Source organism: Vulpes vulpes, chromosome 9 (assembly GCF_048418805.1).
Source record: "Vulpes vulpes isolate BD-2025 chromosome 9, VulVul3, whole genome shotgun sequence".
Classification (NCBI taxonomy): domain Eukaryota; kingdom Metazoa; phylum Chordata; class Mammalia; order Carnivora; family Canidae; genus Vulpes; species Vulpes vulpes.
The window spans coordinates 60,379,794-60,401,678 of record NC_132788.1 but is presented as its reverse complement, the minus strand read 5'-3'; the positions used below and the strand labels follow the sequence as shown (position 1 = coordinate 60,401,678).

The 21,885-nt window shown below is 44.7% G+C and overlaps 1 protein-coding gene across 2 annotated transcripts in view; it reads left to right on the top strand.

Annotated features, from left to right (window-relative positions):
• HRH1 (histamine receptor H1) overlaps nucleotides 1-21,885 on the top strand; it is a 75,590-nt gene that overhangs the window by 37,533 nt on the left and 16,172 nt on the right. The window lies entirely within an intron of this gene.

Sequence of the window (21,885 nt, the reverse complement as noted above, 5' to 3'; positions counted from 1 at the left end):
AGATATCTGGGCAGAGTTTGGCAGATGTGGGAAGATTTAGGAGCCACCAGGATCAAAAGTTAAGGCAGGGATACAAAAGGTTAAAGCTGCTGTCCAGATGAGAGGCAATGGTGGCCTGGCCCAGAAACAGTGGCAAAATGACCCAAAGAGGTGAATGGAATTGAGAAGCATTTAGGAGGCAGAATGGGCAGCACTTAGAGATGGTTGGAATCCAAGAGGTGAGGTGGAGGGGAAGGTCAGCGGTGGTTCCCAGTTTTCTAGCCACAGCATCTGAGAGGAGAGCACTGCCATCCATGGGACAAGATGTAGTTTAGGGGGAAAGATGATGACTTAGTGTGGGTTCTCCTCAAAGCAGAGCTTGAGGCAAGGATTTTGGTAAGCACTTTATTAGGGAGGTATTCCAGATAGGAATTGGAAGTGAGCCAGAGCAAGGAAGAATACTGATGGAAGGTGTGTTGGCACATGGATTACTGCTGTGAGCAGTGCCTCAGCTCACCTGGGAACCTATGACAGACTCTGGGCCATGCCTGAGTGTGGTCCCCAGAAGCTGGTTTTATATCGCTTCTGGGGTGTTAACTCTCCAGCACTTCATCCTGCTCTTCATTAGGGATAGAAAGAGACCTTTCTCTGATGGTATAGACAGCTGTCTTGGAGTAGACCGGAGGTATGGATGGGATACCAGAGGCATTTGCTACAGGTGATGAGACAGCTCAAATGGGTTGAGTCTCAGGCATCTAGGACTTCCAGCTGGAGATGTCCCCAAACAGAAGATGGTAACACTGCAGTAACCATCAAGGATTCCTGACTCTGTGCTCTGGAGGGGTGAGGGTCTTCATATGTGTTTATCTTATTTTTTTTTTTAAGATTTTATTTGTTTGAGAGAGAAAGTGGGAGAACGTGCACGTGCATGAACAGGGGGAGGGGCAGAGAGAGAAGCAGACTCCCCACTGAGCAGGGAGCTCGATGCAGGGCTTGATCCCAAGGACCCTGAGATCATGACCTGAGCTGAAGGCAGATATGTAACCGACTGAGCCACCCAGGCGCTCCCATATGTGTTTACAGTCCTCGAGTATCAGTGGTCTGGTGGGACCCACAGATGAGCTCCTCTCCCACCCCCGGGACTGACTGCAAGGCCACTACTTAGGGCTCAGTCCACCTCTCACAGAACAGTCATTAGCTGCTTATACAGCCCTCCCTCCCTCTCTGTATAGAGAGAGTGCCTCTTGTCAACAGTTCCAAGAAGTGGAGCTCATTCGGCAAAGAGGAAGCTGGGGACCTGGAGAAGACAAACTAAGGATAAACTAGAGAATGGAAACCCAGAGAGTTGGGATGGGGTGGGGAGTGCCACCGCCATCACATCAGCCAAGTGTGTAAGTGAGAGGAGAGTGAGTGGAATGAGTACTGGCCAAGGAGTTGATGCCATGGCCCTCGACCACTATACCCTCTTAGCCACAGAATGCAGGCAGGTGTTGACTGTGTTCCCGTTTCCATTTCTCGACCTTTGCGGTGGGATAATGTGCTTCACCCAGCACTACCCAGTAGAAATGGGATGCCAGCCACAAATGTAATTATAAATATCCTAGGAGCCACATTTTAAAAAGCAAAAAGAGGCAGGTGCAATTCATTTCAATAGCATATTTTATCTAACCCAGTATATCCCAAATACTATCATTTGAACATTGTAACCATTGTAAACAATTATGAAGATAATTATCAGATATTTTACATTTGGGGGCGTGGGACTTAATCCTCAAACCTGTGTGTATTTTACATTTACAGCACATCTGAATTCGGACCCACCGCATTCAAGGACTCTCTAGTCAATGTGGCTGTGACCACTTACTGGGTGGCCCAAGTCCAGCCGGTCTGCCTTAGAGAATAATGAGGAGGAGCCAGTTGGATCCTGCCCATCTCTCTCGGTGCATCTCTTCATTGTAGAGTCCAATCCTCACAATATGCTAATTATGATAATTGAGAATTTATGCTGTGGTGTCAGGTTCATGGACTTGACCTTATTTGAGCCACACATTCTATGAGACATGTAGTATTAACCCTGTATTATTTCTGAGTGTAATAGTTCATGCTCTGAAAGGTCAAGCAGTTCACCTATGGTCATATTCTCCATTAGTACTGACCCTAGGATTTGAACACAAATCTCTTTGACTCAGAGGTCTTGCATTTCTGTATGATGCATACTGCCAGTTCCAGGGGTCATCTCTCTTTCTCTCATTCACCTCAGGGCCTTTGCATGCACTGTTCCTGCTGCCTGCAGTCTCCTTGCCTGGCTAACTCCCACTAAGGAAGACACACTTAGAGAGGGATGGTTCTTCCTCAGGATGTTGTCATGTGCGAGTGTGACCTCTGAGCTCCTGGCAGCCGTCTTGTGACCAGGAGGTGATCTGGTTTGAGGATATTCCTGATAGACACTGAGGATGGCAGAGACAATGATGTCTTTGAGGTGTTGAATTAACCAACTCTGGAGCTGCCCTAACTCAAGGCTTCTTGTCAGAGGGAGAATATATTTCCTTATTACATAAACCAAGTGTGTTGGGGTTTTCTGCTACTTTTAGCCTAAACCATCCTAACGATTACACTGTACCATGGAGAAACAGTATTGTCTGGGACCGAGTGGAGAATACAGCAGGGACATGGGCTCTGACTCCAGCACTGAGGGGCCTGGGGTATCTTTTGTGCACAAATTGGATGCCACTTCCACACAAAGCCTTCCTAGAGCGCTGCCCTTCCTCCCCAGCCTCCCAGCAAGTCATTCCTCCTTACTCTGGACTCTTCTATCTGTGTATCTTGATAATCTATTCATTTGTCTTCTCTCCCTGCTGCTTGTGAGCTCCCCAAGAGGAGGGCCTATGTGTTGGTCATTTCTGTATCCCCCCAGTTATATCCTATGCATAGTAGGTGCTTAAAAATGATTGAGGAATAAATGGAAGGGCAAATAATATTAATATTTCTACTTCCTAATTTGTAAGACAGAAAGCATTTCCCTTAAGCATTCCACCTGGGCTTACAGATGAGTAAGTCTTTTTCCTGCTCTGGGGCTCAGCTTTTCCATCTGTAAAATGGGAAGGTTGGATTAAAATCTCCAGCTCTAAAAAACCTCCATGACTTGATAGTATTTTATATTAAGCATCTGTTCTGTGCAAGGCCGTGCATTACAGGAAAGAATCAGACATGTTCCCTTCTCTTGAGATACTCAGGGTCTAGGGTGGAGGTTCTTTACCTTTGCAGGGTGGGGGGAATAGATCCCTTTGATGGCTTCTCCCCACAGAAAAATGCTCCTGTCCTCATTACATCTGTGGGCAGCCTTAGGAAATCCATTCAGCTAAACAAAAACCTCCAGAGGCCTACACTTGTCTTCTAGCCCTGTCTGAGCTGGAGCTAGAGGGGACAGAGGAGCCTTCAATGCAGAAGAGGAAGTAGATGTGCAAATAAACCACTCATCTCCAATTTGAGAGGTGCTGAAACAGACCCTGGGGACAGCAGAAACTACAGAGGAATGCAGGGTAAAGCCTTGCTGCTCATGTAGGAATTCGCCAGGTTCTCGAATGAGAAAGACCTCTTGGTGGCCCAGCAGATAGCACATGCACATGCCCCGGGGTGTGCAAGGGTGCTGGGTTTTATGGATGCTGAGTAACTGTGCGGCTAGAACAAAGCAGAGAAGAAACTGGATTGATGGTGGAGGCAGTGGAAGAGACAGATAATGGTGGGTGGGAGAGAAGCCAAGGGGAAGTGGCCAAGTATTGGATACTCTGGGGCGTGCTCTATGGGTGGGGATCAGGGCAGGAAATTTCTGTAGAAGTTCACGAGGATCTAAGGTCAGACCTGGGCCTTCCAAGAAACAGGCTGAAAAGTCAACACAGCCTCAAATTCTGTAAGTTCAAGGTGTTACCAAGGCTGTCACTGCACCCTGAGAGGGAACCTTCCGGGCAGAAAGCTGTCCTGACTGGGCCTTGTCATGTGTCTGCTGAACTGCCAACAGAAAGCAGCTCTAGCTTAGAAAAATAAAAGCAGAGAGCTTTTCCCTTTTACGTGGTCCCATGGTGACTCTTAACTCTGGCCCTTGTACCTGGCCTCCAGAGGCTGTTGTTAACATTTTGGAAAGTTAAAGGAAATCATTTTCCTGCTGTCTGGGCCCCCGCGGGCCTGGCTTTTTGCTGGAATTGCTTGGTAAGGTGTCTCTGCGTGGCTCCCCTCACACTGGGCAGGCACCAGGAGGATAAAATAGAATGCCTTTGAGTAATTCAAAGCTAGGAAAGTGGATGTTTTCCCTTAATGCTTGTAGTTTTGAGGTAGATGAAATTGTTGCATGGCGGGAAGATTAAAAGGGGCCTTTGGGAACAAATTAACTAGATCATTTCTAAGGTTTCTTCCAGATTTTACATCCTAATCCTATGTGGTATCAGCCTCTGGGCTCCCTACACTCTGCTGTGCCCTAGCCAAACTGCTCTTTGAGCTAGCTACACTGCTTCTTCTGAGTTCCTTAATCAAAAGGAATGGGGGCATGGAGTGATGGTCCATTTGTAACTATCGTCTGCCAAAAATTGTTTGGTCATTTCACAACACCATGACGTGAGGGTGGGATTATGGTTTCCATTTGACAGATGCATTCAGTGAGGCTCGGGGAGATGTGCAGAATAAACAAATATGAAGGAAGGACCTGTGTGATAAAGCCTAAGCCAGGAGTTGGAGAAACAACAGAGAACACAATGGAAGTGTTTCCCATGCCAGTGGAGCTTATTGTCTAGTAGGGGAGAGAGGGACTCTAGTGAAATAATCTCAAAGATAAATGGTGTCAGGAGAGTGTAGTCAGAGCTAGGGAAGGCTTCCTGGAGGAGGTGACACTTGAGTTCAGATTGGAAGCATGAAATGCGTAAGTATTAAAGGAGAGAGGCGGGGCCAGGTGATCGAAGCAGAGGGAAGAGCCCTTGCAAAACCCTTGAGGCAGGAAGGAGTGTAGAGCATTCCAAGGACTCAGAGGTGTGTGTGGTGATAGCATGGAGGGGATGATGGAAGTGGTGCAGAGAGAGAGGGCACAAGAAAGAGAACAAACTAGATGCTAGGTTCTGTGCCAGGTGCTGTTGTACGCGTGATCTCATCTGATCCCAGGAGCCACCCAGAGGCAAGTGTTTTCACTATCCCATTTGACGCAGAAAACTGAGGCTCTGAGGGGGTGGACAGCTGCAGTCCCACAGCTGGTCAGAGGTGGCCAGGCTGTGTACCACATCCAGTACAAAGCCCAGGCTGTCCTTGGCTTCCCATCTCAGGGGCCTGGACACGCGGGCCACCATCCCTGCACTACGCCCACCTCAACTCTCCTCGTCCAGGTGTAGGATTCCCCGCAGGGAAAGCCCAGCCACACTGTCCTCCGCCCCGCGTGCTTGGCTTCTGGCCTGATCCTGTGGCATCCTTGCTTGGAATCAGAGCGAGAAACTCAGGGTCTGGTAATTGTATTCCATTAAGCCTAATTAAGATGCAAATTTGTACAGTTAATGAAGAAGGCAATTTGGAGGCAATTTTGCTGTGACACAGGACTCTCTTGTTGGTGCCTCTCTTTTCAGGAGGTAGGTCTGAGGTTATGGAAATGTATGCACTGCCACCCACCAAGCTGCATCTGGCCGCTCTCCAGGGAGAAATTCTTCCTGCTGGGGAAGCACCACTCACCCCAGGTGGAACACACTGAAGAAACTACTCAGATCACATAATCCCAGATGTGGGGATCACCTGGTTCTGGGCCCCTGGACCCTGGATGTGGGGTACCGAGGTTCCAGTTTTCTGGAACCAGACTGTCTAGCTTTAAATCCTGGCTCCTCCCTCACCAGCTGTGTCTTTGGGCAAGTTTCTTTTTCTTTCTTTCTTTTGATTTTATTCATTCATTCATTCATTCATTCATTCATGAGAGACGTGCAGAGAGAGTCAGAGACACAGGCAGAGGGAGAAGGAAGCTCACTGGGAGGAGCCTGATGAGGGACTCAATCCTGGATCCTGGCATCACGCCCTTAGCTAAAGGCAGAGGCTTCAACCACTAAGCCACACAGTTGTCCTTTTGGGCAAGTTTCTTAACCTGTCTGGGCCTCAGTTTCCTCCTCTGTGAAATGGGACAAATAGCATCACCTGATGAGGTTGCTGTAAAGATGAAATGAGATAATGCATTAAATCACTTAGCAAGCCCTCAGCACATGAATGTGAGACATTTTCAGTAGCTCTGTCACTTACCCATGCTCCAAATGGGAAGGAGTTCTGCCCCCAAACCCTCAGCTCACAAACTTCTTTTTGCTGCTGTCAGAAGTCTGCTGTCTTGGAGTTGGACTTTACTCAGGTCCTGGGTGCCCTGTCCCTGAGGTTCACCTGGCTGCTCAGTGGGGGCACATTCAGCAGCTGACCTTTGACATGGATTGCCACTTGTCGGTTGACTGTTCTCCCATCCTTGGGTGCCAAAATTGGCCTGCTGGTACCTGAGTCCCTGTCCTCCCACCACCCAGGTCCTCCTGTACCAGTGGAACTGCAACTGACATCATCCTGATTGTAGCCAATATTTGTTGTGTGTTTGCTATGCCAAGCTCTTTGCCTAAAATTATATTATTTCATCCCCACAACCATTTACAGATGCAGAAACTGAGGCTCAGAGAGATAGAGTGACTTTTCCAGGGTCACACAGCTGGTATGGTGTCGATGTCTGTCCCGGCTATCTGTCTGGTTCCTAACCTGATTTTTAAGCCCTCTAGTCCATTGCTCTACAGTTCCCAGGTGCCTGTGGTATGCTATCTGTAACCTCAAGGGGGCATGCAGACTTGTAGGAAGGAACAAATGGGAGGACACACAATGACAGCAGGGTGGAAGTGCTGTGGTGGAAAAGCCAGGGGAGTGGCATGTGGGGGAGCATATGGCTGGGGAGTTCAAAGGATGGGTAGAAGCCTCTGGAGATTTACAGTGGAAAGGGCATTCCTGGAGGTGGGTAACAGCAGGAGCAGCGACATGGTGGGTGGCAGTGCATACATTTCCCATAACCTCAGACCTACCTCCTGAGAAGAGAGGCACCAACGAGAGAGTCCTGTGTCACAGCGAAATTGCCTCCAAATTGCCTTCTTCATGAATGTATTGAACTTAAGACTCAGGGGTTGATGATGGGTAGGGAGTGGCAGTGGGATGGGCAGGCAGGAAAGGCAGGTAGAAGTGAGATCATGGTAAGCCCCCCAGGCCAAGCTAAATCAGAACTCAGCAGAGATTTAGTGATGTGTTCAAGAATCAGACAGACCAGGGCTGGAGTCTGAGCTTTTCCACATACTGGCCGTGTGACCATGGACAAGACTTTACTTCTCTGAGCCTCGGTTTCTTAGTCAATAAAATGGAGGGAGGTGGTAATCCAAAGGCCTCCCTTTCAGAGTGGTTAAGAAGATACACAGAAGATTAGCACGGTATTTACAAAATAAAGATCCAGTATGCACACACTGCTCCCCTCATTTGGGGGGGGCTGGGGGATAGGGAGCCACTGCAAGACCCAAAGAAGAAGAGTGGCCATCCCTACATGTCCAGTGTGTCTGTCTAGCCTGTGCCCTGATAGCTGTCAAGAAGGGTAGGTGTTATGGGCCACCGAGACTAGAAGTTTATTGTTTCAAGGTGAGAACACTCTCCACTTTGTGGAAGGTACACAAGAGCAAGGTGAAGAGGAATTTAAAACTGCGAATTTCAAACTTTCACGTTCCCTTCACAATTTTTTCGTGTCTCTTTATTTCCTGTTCTACCTGTTGTTCCCTTAACACTTTTCTTGAAATCAATTTTAAGTTGACGGTTTTTTTTGTCTTAACTTGTCCCAACACAACACTATCTATTAAATCAAACGCTTTTTAAAAAGTCACTTAAAATCCTTCTACCAAGGTAAAACCAACTGTGAATTTTCAGGGAACTTCTCTCCAAGGATACACACTCATCCAATTTTGCATAATAGAGTTACATACTATTCAGTAACCTTGACAGCTACGAACATCTTCCCACCTCCACAGGGCAAGCCACATGATTATTAACAGCTGCATATGTTCTCAGTGTTTCTATGAACCAATACTTAACAAATCCCGTAATGATTGTTGTTGATAAAGCTTCTGGTTTTCTAATGATATAAACAGCCACAGTGAACACCTTTTTGTATGCTGTGAGATGCAGGATTCTTAGAAGTAGAACCACTGAGGAAAAGGATGTACATTTTAAAGACTTTGAATAAAAAAAAAACCAAAAACCAAAAAACACCAAACTGCCCTCCAGGAAGAGAGCCCTAATTTACACCACCAGCTGTGAGAGACCAGCTTCCCGCACACTCATCTACCTTGTATTGTTCATGAGGACATGAAAATTTTAAAAGCCCAATCAAGAAATGTAGTAGGCCCTTGGACAGCACAGGTTTGAACTGATAAGTCCGCTCACACACGGAGTACAGTACTGTAAATGTATTGTTTGTATTTTCTCTTCCTTACAAGGAAGAGGAAGTACAGTACTATATTGTAAATGTAAACAGTATTATATTTTACAGTACTGTAAATGTATTTTCTCTTCCTTATGATTTTCTTAGCATTTTCTTTCCTCTAGCTCACTGTAAGAATACAGTGTATAGTTTATATGTAAAATATGTATTAATTGACGACTTGTGTTATCAGTAAGGCTTCCAGCTAACAGTAGGCTATTAATAGTTAAGTTTTGAGGGAGTCAAAAGTTATACATGGCTTTTCGACTGCATAGGGGGTTGGTGCCTCTGACCCTCATGTTATTCAAGGGTAATCTGTACTTAACAAAGAGATTTGGAAGTTATTTATTTGTGGTGGTAATTTTTAATTGTGTAGAGATTCTGGATTCCTTTCTTGGCACTGATCTCATAATAAAACTGCTTCTGGTCTGTATGATGGAATTAAATCTACCAATAGTTTTACAGTGTTTGGCTAATAGCCCTGTGACCTCTAGAATCTCTTCTCTCTTAACTTGGGCTGCCATAAAAGTACCATGGACTGAGTTCATAAACAACAGACATTTACTTTTCACAGTTCTGGAGGATAGGAAACCCAAGATCAGAGCATCAGTATGGTCAGGTTCTTGGCAAGGGCTCTCTTCCTGGCTTGCAGACAGCCACCCTCTCACCGTGTCCTCACATGGTAGAGAAAGGATCCTCTGGTGTCTTTTTTTCATCTTATAAAAGGCACTAATCCCATCATGGGGGCTCCATTCTCACAAACTCCTCTAAATCTAATTACCTCTTAAAAGCCTCACCTCTAGATACCATCACATTGGGAGTTAGGACTTCAACATATGAATCGGGGGTGGGAGGAGATACAAGCCTTCAGTCCGAGATATCTTCCATAAAGACAAGTTTGGGAACCAGTGGGCTAGGTCATTGCTTTTAATGTGAGTTTTGTCTCTCCAGTGGTAGCCAATAAGCCCGATTATTTATTGAGTGTTTACTATACACCAAGCTCTGTTTGGTACACTATCTATGTATTGTCTCAGTGGACATCCTTACAAGGAAAGAATTATTTCATTTTACAGAGGAGGATCCTGAGGCTCAACTAATGAGAGATGGAGCTCAGATTGGGAAGCTAACTCCAATTCTCTGCCCACTGTCATGCTGCTACATGCCCAGGTAGACTGTAGGTACAACTTCTGGCGGGTAGGGGTTTCTCTTGCTTGCCTCTGAATCCTATTCCAGTGTCAACACAAGGCAGATAGAATCAGGTCCAGCTGTTAATGGGTAGAGCAAAGGCCTTAGCCTTAAATGACTTGGGTTTGAATCGCCCCTCTGCCCCTTACCAGCTCTGTGGCTTTGGCTTGGGTTTTCCATCTCTTAAATTGGATTCATAATCCCTACCCCTCAAAACTGCCTTAAGGACAAAATGAAATAGTGTACATACCCAGTACATAATAAGTACTGAATAAATTTACTATTTTGGGTATATTCATTTAGTCCCTCAAAGACCCAGGGATCCAATGAGTAGAGCGCCATGGAGTTAAAGATGGTTCCATGGACTCTCATGTATAATAACATCATCTGTTCACTTATCCATTCACTCAGCAAATATTGATGGAGTGCCTGTTACGTGCCAAGCATCAAAATCCAGCGGTGAATAAGATAAAAGGCCAGCTCCCAAAGAGCTAACCTGCTAGGGGGATTGAGATAGAAGATAAAGTAGCAGGCAAATAAATCTATTCCATTAATGCTGGGTGCTATGACGAAAAAAAGAAAGTAGGGTAAGAGGAAAAATAAGGCAAGCTAAGAGGTTAGAAACAACAAGAGGCTTGGGGAAGAGAATTCATTAGACAGAATGGAGAGGAAGGTGGCATCCAAGCACAGATATAAATGAACTTGAATGCAGCATGGAAAAATTTTAATTAGCAAGTTTGGTGCCTGAAGCAAGCAACTAACAGGGCTCTCAAACCACTATTGTAAATCCTGAGGAAAGGGTGCCAGCCAGGAGCTCTAGCTAGTGGCCCCCTATTCCAGTGATTATAATAATAATAAATGTCCATTGAACTCTGTTGTTTCCAACTGTTAGGAGAGTACCTATTGCCAATATGTAAATCCAGCAAGTTGAGAAAGGAAACAGTATTTCATAATCAGGATTAGGCCTTGTTTTACCTTTCACATCAGAGCACGTCTGGTACCCTCTCCAGTCATGGCTGTCCCCCTAGCATCTGCAGTCCCAGGGCAGCTCCTTCCTGTGTGGGACCCAGAGAGCAAATCCTGGGTGGTGTGGTAGCTCAAGTCAGGATAATAAATGCAGATGGTTGGGATGAACATCAGCAAGGACTGGGATTTCAAGATTCTCTTCCACTTGGATTTACCCAGGAGAGTTCCCACCCCTGCCAGGAGCCAAAATGTGCTACTTATAGTCAGAAAGGATTGGGGGCCACTTCCTGGAAGCTTAGATGCAGAAAGATTGGGCTCTTGGTGCTATTACTACAGTTTGGGGCAGTGTTTCTCAGTCCGCCAACATCAGAATCATTGAGGACTCCTTATTAAAAACTCAGCTTCTGGGCCTCATGCCAGACGTCCTGGGTCCAGTTCCCTGGAATCTGCCTTTTAACAGGCTCCTTACTGACTGCTGTGCCCTCCAAAGTTGGGGGATGGATGGTTGATGGGGGTACCCATCAGAAGGATATTCATAGCCGGGATTGTTCTGGGACCAGCAGCGCCTGTGTCTGTTCTTGGTCAGGCTGGGGGTTGGGGGCCTGGCCATATCCTCAAGTTTGCATTTTTGTCTCAGAAAGAACTGCAGCAAGAAGGCAGGCAGGAATTTCAGGAGATGGTTTCTGTCATGCTGTGAGGCACTGTGTGTGAGAAGGTTCTGCTTCTAATGAGAAGGAAAAAGAAAAAGCATACATATATAATATATGTTAAAAATTTATATTATATATAAAAAGCATAATATGTGTGTGTGTGTGTGTGTGTATATATATATATATATATATATATATATATATATATATATCCTCCAGAATATAGGCAAATGTGTGACTTTCAAATAGATTGTTTTCTAGCCTGGACACAATTTTCATTTCTCTCTGGTGAGTCATTACAGAAGTTGCCTTTTTCTCTCTGCCTCTTTCAAGCAAAGAACACATTTCTTGGAGGGGCTGAGACCTCCCCAGGAACAGGCCTGGGAAGTTAACATTTTGCCAAGTCCAGTGAGAGGACCCACTGAGGTAACCAGAGAACCCCAACCAGCCACAGAGCCTCCTGACAACCGAAGGGATGGCCATGCCATCCCTGTCAGCTCAGATTTTGCTATCTCTTGTTGATTTTGGCTGCCTGGCTGCCACCTTGCTGGTTTTAATGAGAAAATGTCCCCAAATGCCTTTTGACACTCATTCAAGTAAGAATCAGAAAGTTTAGCATAGTAATGAAGAGCATGGGTTCTGGGAACCATCCTCCTGTGGCTCCCCATCTCACTCAAAGTCGAAACCCAAGTATCTACCCCTTCTCTAAGGCCCCAGATGATTTCATCTCTGCTACCTCTCTGCCTTTCTCACTCACTCATCTCCAGCCATTCTGATATCCTGGGTGTTTATCAAACATGTCAAGGATGTGTCTACCCCAGGTCTTTTGCACAGGCTGTTCCCTCCTCCTATCATGCTCTTTTTCCCAGATCTTTATGTGTTTCATTCCCTCACTTCCTTTAGGACATAATAATCCCAGACATAATAATCCCCTTGTTTTCTCAAAGCATTTGTCACTACCTAATGTCGTGTTTATTTACTTTTTTTTTTTTTATGAACTGTTTCTCCCCTGTCCTATCTCTTTGTGAATGGACACTTTGTGTAAAGTGATTACTGCTATTTTTCCAACATCTGGGAATGGGATGAACATCAGATGCCTCCTGATTCTCTGGTATGTGTCTAGTATATTACAGACCCTTAATAAATAATGATTGATTGATTGAATGAATGAATGAATGAATGCTTGGCTTTGTTACTTGCTAATTGTGTGACCTTGAGCTTCTTAGTATCTCTGAGGCTGAGTTTCCAAGTCTTTAAAATGGACATGGTTATAGAGGCTTACGTGTTAAATGAGACAATGCATATAAGTTCTTTGCACGGTGCCTATCACAATTAAAATTCTCAATAATTATGATTGACCTTAGACTATTATTACTTAAATCTATAAATTAAGATAGAATGTATTAAAGAAAATGAGAGAGGTGTGCAAAAGACTGTCATATTGAGAGATGACAGAGGTTCTGACCAGGCCAGGTAGTAGGAATCAGGAAATCATTTCAGGATGGGGGGTAGCACTTGAGTTGGGCCTCTGGGTTGGGCAGGATCTCAGTAGGTCAGTACTGATTTCATAGAATGGTGGTACAGGAAAAAGGAACAGCATGAGCAAAGAGGCAGGAAGCAGAGAGTTCAGGGACTGGTCATGCTTGCTCCTGGAGTGGGGAATAAGGTCCTCTTTCTTGACCTGGATGGTGTGCATCTTACAATAACCTATTGAATAAATTCATTAGATTTGTGTTGTTTCCTGTGTTTATGTTTTAAAAAAAAAACACACTTTTAAAATAAGAATGGGGGCGCCTGGGTGGCTCAGTTGATAAAGCATCTGCCTTCAGCTCAGGTCATGATCCCAGGATCTTGGGATTAAGTTCCACGTTGGGCTCCCTGCTCTGCGGGGAATCTACTTCTCCCTCTCCCTCTGTCTGCTGCTCCCCCGCTTGTTTCTCTCTCTCTCTCTCCCCCAAATAAATAAAATCTTTATAAATAAATAAATTGAATTAAATAAGAAGGAAGGTTGTATTGGATACAATCAGATAAAAATCCAGTTTCTGCCTCCTGTCAGCTCTCTGACCTTTGGCAAATTACTTAACCTCTCTCAACCTTGGTTTCCTTTTCTGGAAAAGAAATTATAATAGTACTTAGCTCCTAACATTGTGCTGGCCATTTAAGAAGAGAAAGCATGTAATACCCTAGCACACACCTGGACCCCAGTAAAAGCTATTAATGTGAATTGGTGGTCCTGGGATAAGGAGCCCTGAGTGCTACCCCTGACTTGCTGTGTGATCTTGGCAGAGTCACTTCTCTGCTGTCTGATGCCTCCTGATTCTCCTGAAAATCCCATCCCTTGTAAGAACTGTAGCTGAGGTTGGTAGGCTGCTTGCTGGGCCCCGGGTGCTCCAGGCTGAGCCTGCCCATTCTTATGTTTCCTCCAAACACGGGGAACCTCCTGTGGCCCCAGGAAACAGCAGCAGTGAGAGGTATGGAATCTTCAGCACTTCCCCAGCATGCCGGTGGCAGGTGAAGATGTGCTGGAGACACACAAGGCAGAGAGGCAATAAATTGCTTTCAGTTGTTTTAAGGAGGGAAAATGGTGCTGCTTTTACCCTTTAGGCTTGGGCTGCCTCCTGTAAGCTTTGTTTGCCTCAACTGCCTTTCTACTGGTTTTTACCAAGTTGTGTGAGATTAAAAACAGAAAGGGAATAACCTGGGAAGGGTTCCCTGCCTATCAAAGGGTCGCTTTTCCTAGCTGGTGTCCTTCACAATCCTGCTTCCTTGGGACCAGGAAAGAGACGACCAACCCCTGATTCCTCTTTTTTTTTTTTTTTTAAAGATTTTATTCATTTATTCATGAGAGACACACAGAGAGAAAGAAAGAGGCAGAGACACAGGCAGAGGGAGAAGCAGGCTCCATGCAGGGAGCCCGACGTGGGACTTGATCCCGGGACTCCAGGATCATGCCCTGGGCCAAAGGCGATGCTAAACCACTGAACAACCTGGGCTGCCCCCAACCCCTGATTCCTTGACTGAACAGAGAGGAGAAATCAAGTCAAGTGGAGTCACTGGAGTGGTTGCTCCCAAAAATATGAGTTTGTGAGAAAATGTAAAATGTAGCAATTCAGTGAATGCCTAGACAGCTGCTAGATACTCACATTCAATCTACCTTGAATTCCCAGGAAGACTCCCTCTAAAGATCCCCTTCGACTGACAAATCCTTTCACGTTAGACACAAACCTATCCTAGAATGCTATAAAAAGTTGCTTGGGCCAGATCCTTTTTCATCTTTTTATAAAACTGATCCTCTGTACCCATCAAACACCAGCAACCTCTTTTCCCTTTCCCCAGCTCTTGCAACCATCATTCAACTTTCTATCTATAACTTTGCTTTAAGTGTAGAATCATACAATATACGTCTTTTGTGACTGGCTATTTTACTTAGCACAATGCCCTCTAGGTTCATTTTTGTGTAGCAAGGGTCAGAATTTCCTTCCTTTTTGAGGCTGAACAGTATTCCATTGTATGTATAGACAATATTTATTCGTGTGTTCTTGGATATTTGGGATGCTTCCACTCTTTGATGCCACTGTGAACATCATATCAGTTTTTCCTTAAAATTAATCCTATATTCCAATTATTATGTAGGTGTTCTGATGCCATGGGGTACTAACAGTCAGCCTCTCTTTAACACCTACATCCTGGTCTCAGGAACTGGGGAAATAGCAAAGTAGCTGGAGGCAGGGGCCAGGACAGGAGTGAGGGACAAGCCAGGGTTGGGCCAGGACAAGGAACCAAAAAATGCTGTACATTCACAGCTATAATGTCCCTGGATTGGGAAGGTTTTCTTGGCAACCGTTTATGAAGTAGATACCCATTTAGGGAAAAGATGGCAGGCTCACAGGAAGGTACAGTGGTCCGGGTTGCTGACTGCTGACATGCTGTGTAGCCAAGACCAAATTACAAACCTGTCCAAGCAGAGCAAGTGGTCTTCTCTATCCAGTGTGGTGTCAAGGCACCAGGAAGCATCCATCTTTCATTGTGAGACAATGCTCCCTCTCCCTTCTAATCAAAGTGCTTCAGGTTCCACCATTCAGACACATTAGACATGCAATAAAGAGTTGTCCAAATATGTCACAAAGGTTTTCCCTTTACAGAGCAGATGTTCCTTAAAGGACTTTTAGGGTTCATCTAGCTTGATAGTTATCAAACTTTACTCTGAGGAGCTTCTGGGGATTCTTGGACAAAGATGGAGGGAAAGAGCCAACCAAGCAGATGGGGCTCTGGGACTCCCACTCCTCTCCTCCAGCCAGAGCAATATGCTTTTATCTGATTATAAATTTTTATAAGGACCAGTCGTTGTGCTACCAAGAAAAGTGGTGGGAGCTTTGAAAGCCTCTGATCTAGTGAGACCCCCTTGTTTGACAGGGGAAGTCCAGAGAAGTTGAGAGAAGTGTTTGAAGTCACACAGCAGATTCATTCAACAAATACTTAGCAAACACCTACTATGAGCCAGTTGCACAGGAAACAAAGATGAGTAGACAAATCCCGTGCCAGGATCTTTAGGACGGATCCCCCCCAGATTTGTAGAGGATGGGGATTGGATACATGGGGACCTGTCGATAGGGAAGGGAACAGCCTCCCCCCCACCCACAATGTGTGCCCTCCGGATTATCCTCACACCCCACATATGAGTGATGCCATAACTCCTGTACATGCAAAAAAGGAACATATCTGTGTTCTTTTTAGTATATTTCCCCCCCCACCATATCATTCCATCCTTGCTGAAGCCCTGTCATATATGTACCTACTATGTGCCAAGCAGTACTGGCATATGAGGCTATCAAACTGATGAGAACATGGCTCTTGCTGCCAACAAACTCCCTGCATAATAGGGGGGAGAAAAGCTCTACACAACTGACTACACTATAGAATCAGTGCTAAACACCACTCTCGGCATCTGGGTTAGAAGGGAATGTGTCTCTTCCCTACAACGTTAGGGAAGTGGCATTGAAATGGGGCCTCTCTTACCTTCCCATATTTTCAGTTAGGAATTTGGGTGTTGGAGTAAGGTAGCCCTTCAAAGCCCAGCTGGGCCACACAGCCAGGGAACTTGGGCAAGGCACAAGAACAGAGTCTCATCTGAAAAATGAGAGTGATAGGGTGCCTGGGTGGTGCAGTTGGTTCAGAGTCCAACTCTTAATTTCAGCTGAGGTCTTGATCACAAGGTCATGAGATGGAGCCCTGTGTCAGGCTCCATGCTCAGTGGGGAGTCTGCTGGAGAGTCTCTCTCACCCACGTTTTCAGAAAGATTATCTGACCCCTCTAAAAAAATGTGGATGATAATAACAGTTCCTTCATGATGGGGTTGCTGTGAGGATTAAATGAGGCTATGCATAACAAACTCTCAGCTTCAACAGATGGAGCTCATATTTCCAGAGTTTACAGATAAGGCGATGGTGGGAAAGAAGCATTCCAGACAAAGGCACTGCCCAGGCACAGTGCCAGAAGGGCAGACAGGCAGCTTGCACAGGACACTCCGTCTGCTGATGCCAAGAGCACTGGAAAGGAAGGTGTGCTGGAAAATGCCACAGGAAGGTGGATCCAGGTGGCATTAGGGCTCCTCTCATCCCAACTGAGGACCTGGGCCCCCCAGACTCATTTATTAGCTCTGATCATTTTCTTATAGGACCCTTAGGATTTCCTTGATACAAGATCCTGTCATCTGCAAAGAAAGAAGTTTTATTTCTTCCTTTCAAATCTGTATGCCTTTATTGCATTCTCATGCCTAATTGCTGGGCTGTCTTTAACTCCTTTTATTTTTTGACTAGGTGAGAACCAGGCCTGGCTGGGGTCAGAGGGAGGGACAGACTACCCTTTGGAGAGCTGGCCAGATATAACCATGTGAGTGCCAGGGCAGATCTCTCAAGCACCACTGTGACATGCACTCCCAGGCTAGTGAGCAGAGGGGAGAACACTGGGAAATGCTTTTCTGTAGCACTCATAGCTGGAGCATATTTCTAGAGCATTCAGTAACTGTTTATTGAGCAGCTCCCTGGTTCTTGGGAGGACACAGAGATGACTCAGACTTAAATTTGGCGCCTACGGTCTAATGAAAAAGTCTGCTCAGTAATTACGGAATTACAACCCAACTTGACAAGGGTTATAAGAGAGGTCTCTACAAAGTTCAGAAAAACCCTAAAGAAGGAAGCCAATGAACCCTTCTCATGGAATTGAGAAAGCCTTAAAGGAAGTGACATCAGAGCTCGTTGTAAAGAATTAATTGAATGTGTTCCTTTCCTCAGACTGAGAGGGAAGGACCAGGGATCCCAGATGGAACAGTGTTTGCAAATGTAGGGGTGTGTGAGAGCCAGGCCTTTGGAGGCAAAGTGGAGCCCCACAAAAGGAGGCTACATGGGAAATTGGACCCAGATGGAAAAGGCTCTCATGTGAGGTCAAAGATTCTAACATGCCACTAACCACTGCCTGGCCCTTTCTCCTGGTTTCCCGAGTAGAATCTGTTTTTGAATGCTTGTCTCTTGGGCTTCTGTGGTGCTGATTGGAGTAATGGGAAAATAAGAGAAATCAATGGGAAGATGAAGTGGATTTATGTAACAAATGTAAGGTACCACTCAATAGGTCAGAAAGATCAGAGTGTGGATGGGAGAAAGAACACAAGTGGGGACCAATGCAAGCTACAGTTTTTGAGGGGAGAAGGGGGGATTCAATGGCAAACAGCTGACATAGAAAGTGACACAATAGGGTAATAGATGGGGGAAGAGGTGCTTTAGGATTGATTGATTGATTGCTTCTTTAGGAGTCTTCAGTAAAGGTTTAAGTCATTTTCTATCTGTTTTCTTCCTGGATGTTGGACTTGAATTTCTTCTGATTGTAGTACCATGGTTAGACTGGACACAAGACAGCCCAGTTTCATTTGGTTTACCCTTGTCTATGTAGTGGGGTCATCCTCTGTATCTCTTTTGTGGTCTGACAGCCATAGCAAGCCATTAGAGTTTCTGTAGGAAAAAGAGGCGACTGGATGTATATGTGGTTTTCAGAAAGATTATCTGGCTTCTGCATGTGGGATGGGCTGAGGGGACCCAGATCAGAATCAGGATGACCAGTTCGGAAGCTGTTGAACAGTTGAGCAGAGATATTATCAAAGTCTGAACCAGAATAGCAGTGACACAAAGGGTCATTATCTCTGCTTTTCAGTAATCTGTGGTACAGATCTTAAAGCAGCTCTAAGTATGAGAGGACAGCAATTGGAAAGGAAATTCTCTTTAAGTGTGAAGCAATTTAGAGCTTAATCATATCCTAAGGTCTTAGATTTACTTTATGTAAATATACACCCAGAAAGCAGTTTATTTAAGTAGAGTAGGGTTTCACCTGTGAGACTCAACTGACTCTGCCACCTGTGAGACTCACCTGTCACTTCTATAGTGCTTGGAGAGATTTAGACTGGACCACTTGCTTTTTGGTGTGTAGATTCACTGATACCCTCCAGGAACTTTCTCTCTGGAATTTATGGAGTCTGTCCTTCCATTTGCCAAAGGAAGCAGCTAGAAGTAAAATTTGCTGTCTGTCCATGAGAGATGGTTGCTGTTGGTACTGGCCAATTAACCAGCAGGACAGAAAGTTCTTGGGCAAACAAGGACACAGCCCCAGCTTTCCCAAAGGCACATTAGAATAGGGGGAGAAGTGGGAGTCTTGCTCATGTTTCCATCTCCAGCAGCGTGGCCTAGCATAACACCTGCTACTGCATTTTTGCTTAATTAATAGTTCCTGAATATATTAATGAATTAGCATAACATGAAACCCTGAAAATGGTCATGTTGGGTCAGGACAGTGATGTGTTAAAAGAATTCATCCATTCACTCATTCATCATTATTGAGCTCCTCCTACCATTTAGCTTTGGATTAAGCAATGGTTCACAGTCTTGGCTGTGTTTGGAAAGTTTTCAAAAATCCTGATACACCAAACCAAGAAAATCAGGATCTTGTCTGAGGGTGGGAGCAGGACATTTGCATTTTTTTTTAAAGCTCCTCATGGGATTCTAATGTGTAGCCATGGTTAATAACCTCTGAACTAGGTACCAGAATAATAGGTCACTATCATATTGTCCCTGCCCTTGTAAGGGTCAAAGTCTAAGTGAAAGATACCTGAATGTGTTCATTCATTCATTCATTCATTAGAATGCAGAGCATTAAATGCCTTAATAGAGATATGGGGGATGCCTACATGGCTCCATCAGTTGAGGATCTGACTCTTGGTTTTAGCTTAGGTCATGATCTCAGCATTATAATTTCAAGCCCCACATCAGATTCTGTGCTCAGCAGTGGAGAGAGGGGAGAGTCTGCTTAAGATTCTCTCTCTCCCTCTCCTCTGCCCCCCCTGTCCCCCACCACCCCCACTCACACATGTGTGCATGCTGCCTCTCAGATAAATCTTTAAAAAAAGATACAAATATGGAAAAAATACTGTGGGAACCCAGAGGAAGAAATGACTTAGATGTGGGTATAGGGTATAGGAAAGCTTCAAAGAGGAAGGAACTTCTAAGATGAGTTTTGTATGATAAATAGAAATTCAGAGGTGCCTGGTTGGCTCAGTCAGAAGAACATGCAACTCTTCATCTTGGGGTCATGAGTTTGAGCCCCACATTGATATAGATGACATAAATAAATAAACAAACTAACTTTTTTAAAAAAAGAAGTTCATCATCCTCCTTCCTTCTTTCCCTCCCTCCCTTCCTTTTAGCCTTCCTCCCTTCTTCCTCTTTTCTTCCCATCTTCTTTTTAAAGATTGATTGGTTGATTGATTGATTGATTGATTGATCGATTGATGTTAAATAGCATGCATGAGCAGGGGGAGTGGCAGAAGGAGAGGGAGAAAGAGAGAGAGAGGAGAAGCAGACTTTCCACAACCCTGAGATCATGATCTGAGCCAAAATCAAGAGTTGGATGCTCAACTGACTGAGCCACCCAGGTGCTCCGCTTTCCATCTTATCAACCTTTATCAACCACCCCCCTCTTTCTCCTTCTCATCCCTCTCACCTGGTTGTTGCAGGGCAGCCTATCAAATAAGCCCAGAAGGAGAAAATGCAAAAATGAGGTCCCCACTCTGAAGGAACCTCCTCTCCCAGGAGGAGGAAATAACATGTGCAGATCCCAAAGGCTGAAAGAACCTGAAGTGTCTGGGGACTGTGGCTTCATTTTTACTGGAGTATAGTGGATCAGACATGAGGGAAATATCATGCCAGTTGTCAAAAGAGTTTGAACTTTTACTAAAGGCATTTGGGAGCAAAACGATCCTGTGATGAGATTTAAAACAATGCTTATCACATTTTAGGTGGTACCTGATATGACTATAAATTGTACACAGTCATGACATTGATTAATATTGACTCACACTGGTTTTTGATTCTTTTGGTTACCTGCAAGAGAGTCTCAATTTAGCGCTGGTAGATCTTTAGTACCCACATTATAAGTACTCTTGTTTTGTTTTGTCTTTTAATGAAAAGCAAAATATCTGGCTAGGATTTAATCATCTTGTTTTGTTTTCATCCTGTTTATTCTTATGGAAAGCTTCTATAGATGACAAAAAAATAGGTGACTGGATTTTCATATGTGATAGTAAAATAAGCTTAAAAAAAGTAGGTCTATTATATATATATACACACACACATATATAATATGTATATAAAGGAAATGATGGTATAAGATATGCATAGACCCAGCAAAGATTGCAAAGATTACAATGGGAGTAGGTAAGCAACTGATGTAGAGATCCAATTAATTAATTTTTCATTTTATGGGTCATGCTTTTTGTGTCAAGTCTAAGAACTCTTTGTTTAGACCTGGACCCCGAAGATTTTCTCCAAGGAGTTTTCTAAAAGTTTTATAGTTTTATTTTTTAAGAGCTTTTATTTATTTGAGGAAGAAAGAGCTAGAGGAGAGAGACAGAGAGAGATCCTGAGCAGGGGGGAAGGGCACAGGGAGAAGCAGACTCCCCACTGAGCAGGGAGCCAAGGCAAGGCTCAATACCAGGACCCCGGGATCATGATCTGAGCTGAAGGCAGACACCTAACCGACTGAGTCACCCAGGTGCCCATTCTTTGTTTTACATTTAAGTCTGTGAACTATTTTTGAGTTAATTTTCTTATGAAGTATGAGGTTCTGAGTGAGGTTCAGTTTTTTGCCTATCGATGTCTAACTGTCTAGCACCACCTTTTGAAAACACCCTTTCCCCAGTTAAACTGATTTTGCACCTGTGTCAAAAGTCTCTTGGGCTTATTTGTGCAGGTCTGTTTCTTGATTCTCTATTCCATTCCATTGGTCTGTGTCTACCCCTCTATATTCTTGATTACTGTAGCTATATAATAAGTCTTGAAATCAAGTAGCCTAATTTCTCCCATTTTATTCTTCTTTTGAAAAATCAGCGATCCCTGGGTGGCGCAGCGGTTTGGCACCTGCCTTTGGCCCAGGGCGCGATCCTGGAGACCCGGGATCGAATCCCACGTCGGGCTCCCGGTGCATGGAGCCTGCTTCTCCCTCTGCCTGTGTCTCTGCCTCTCTCTCTCTCTCTCTCTCTGTGTGTGTGTGTGACTATCATAAATAAATAAAAATTTTAAAAAA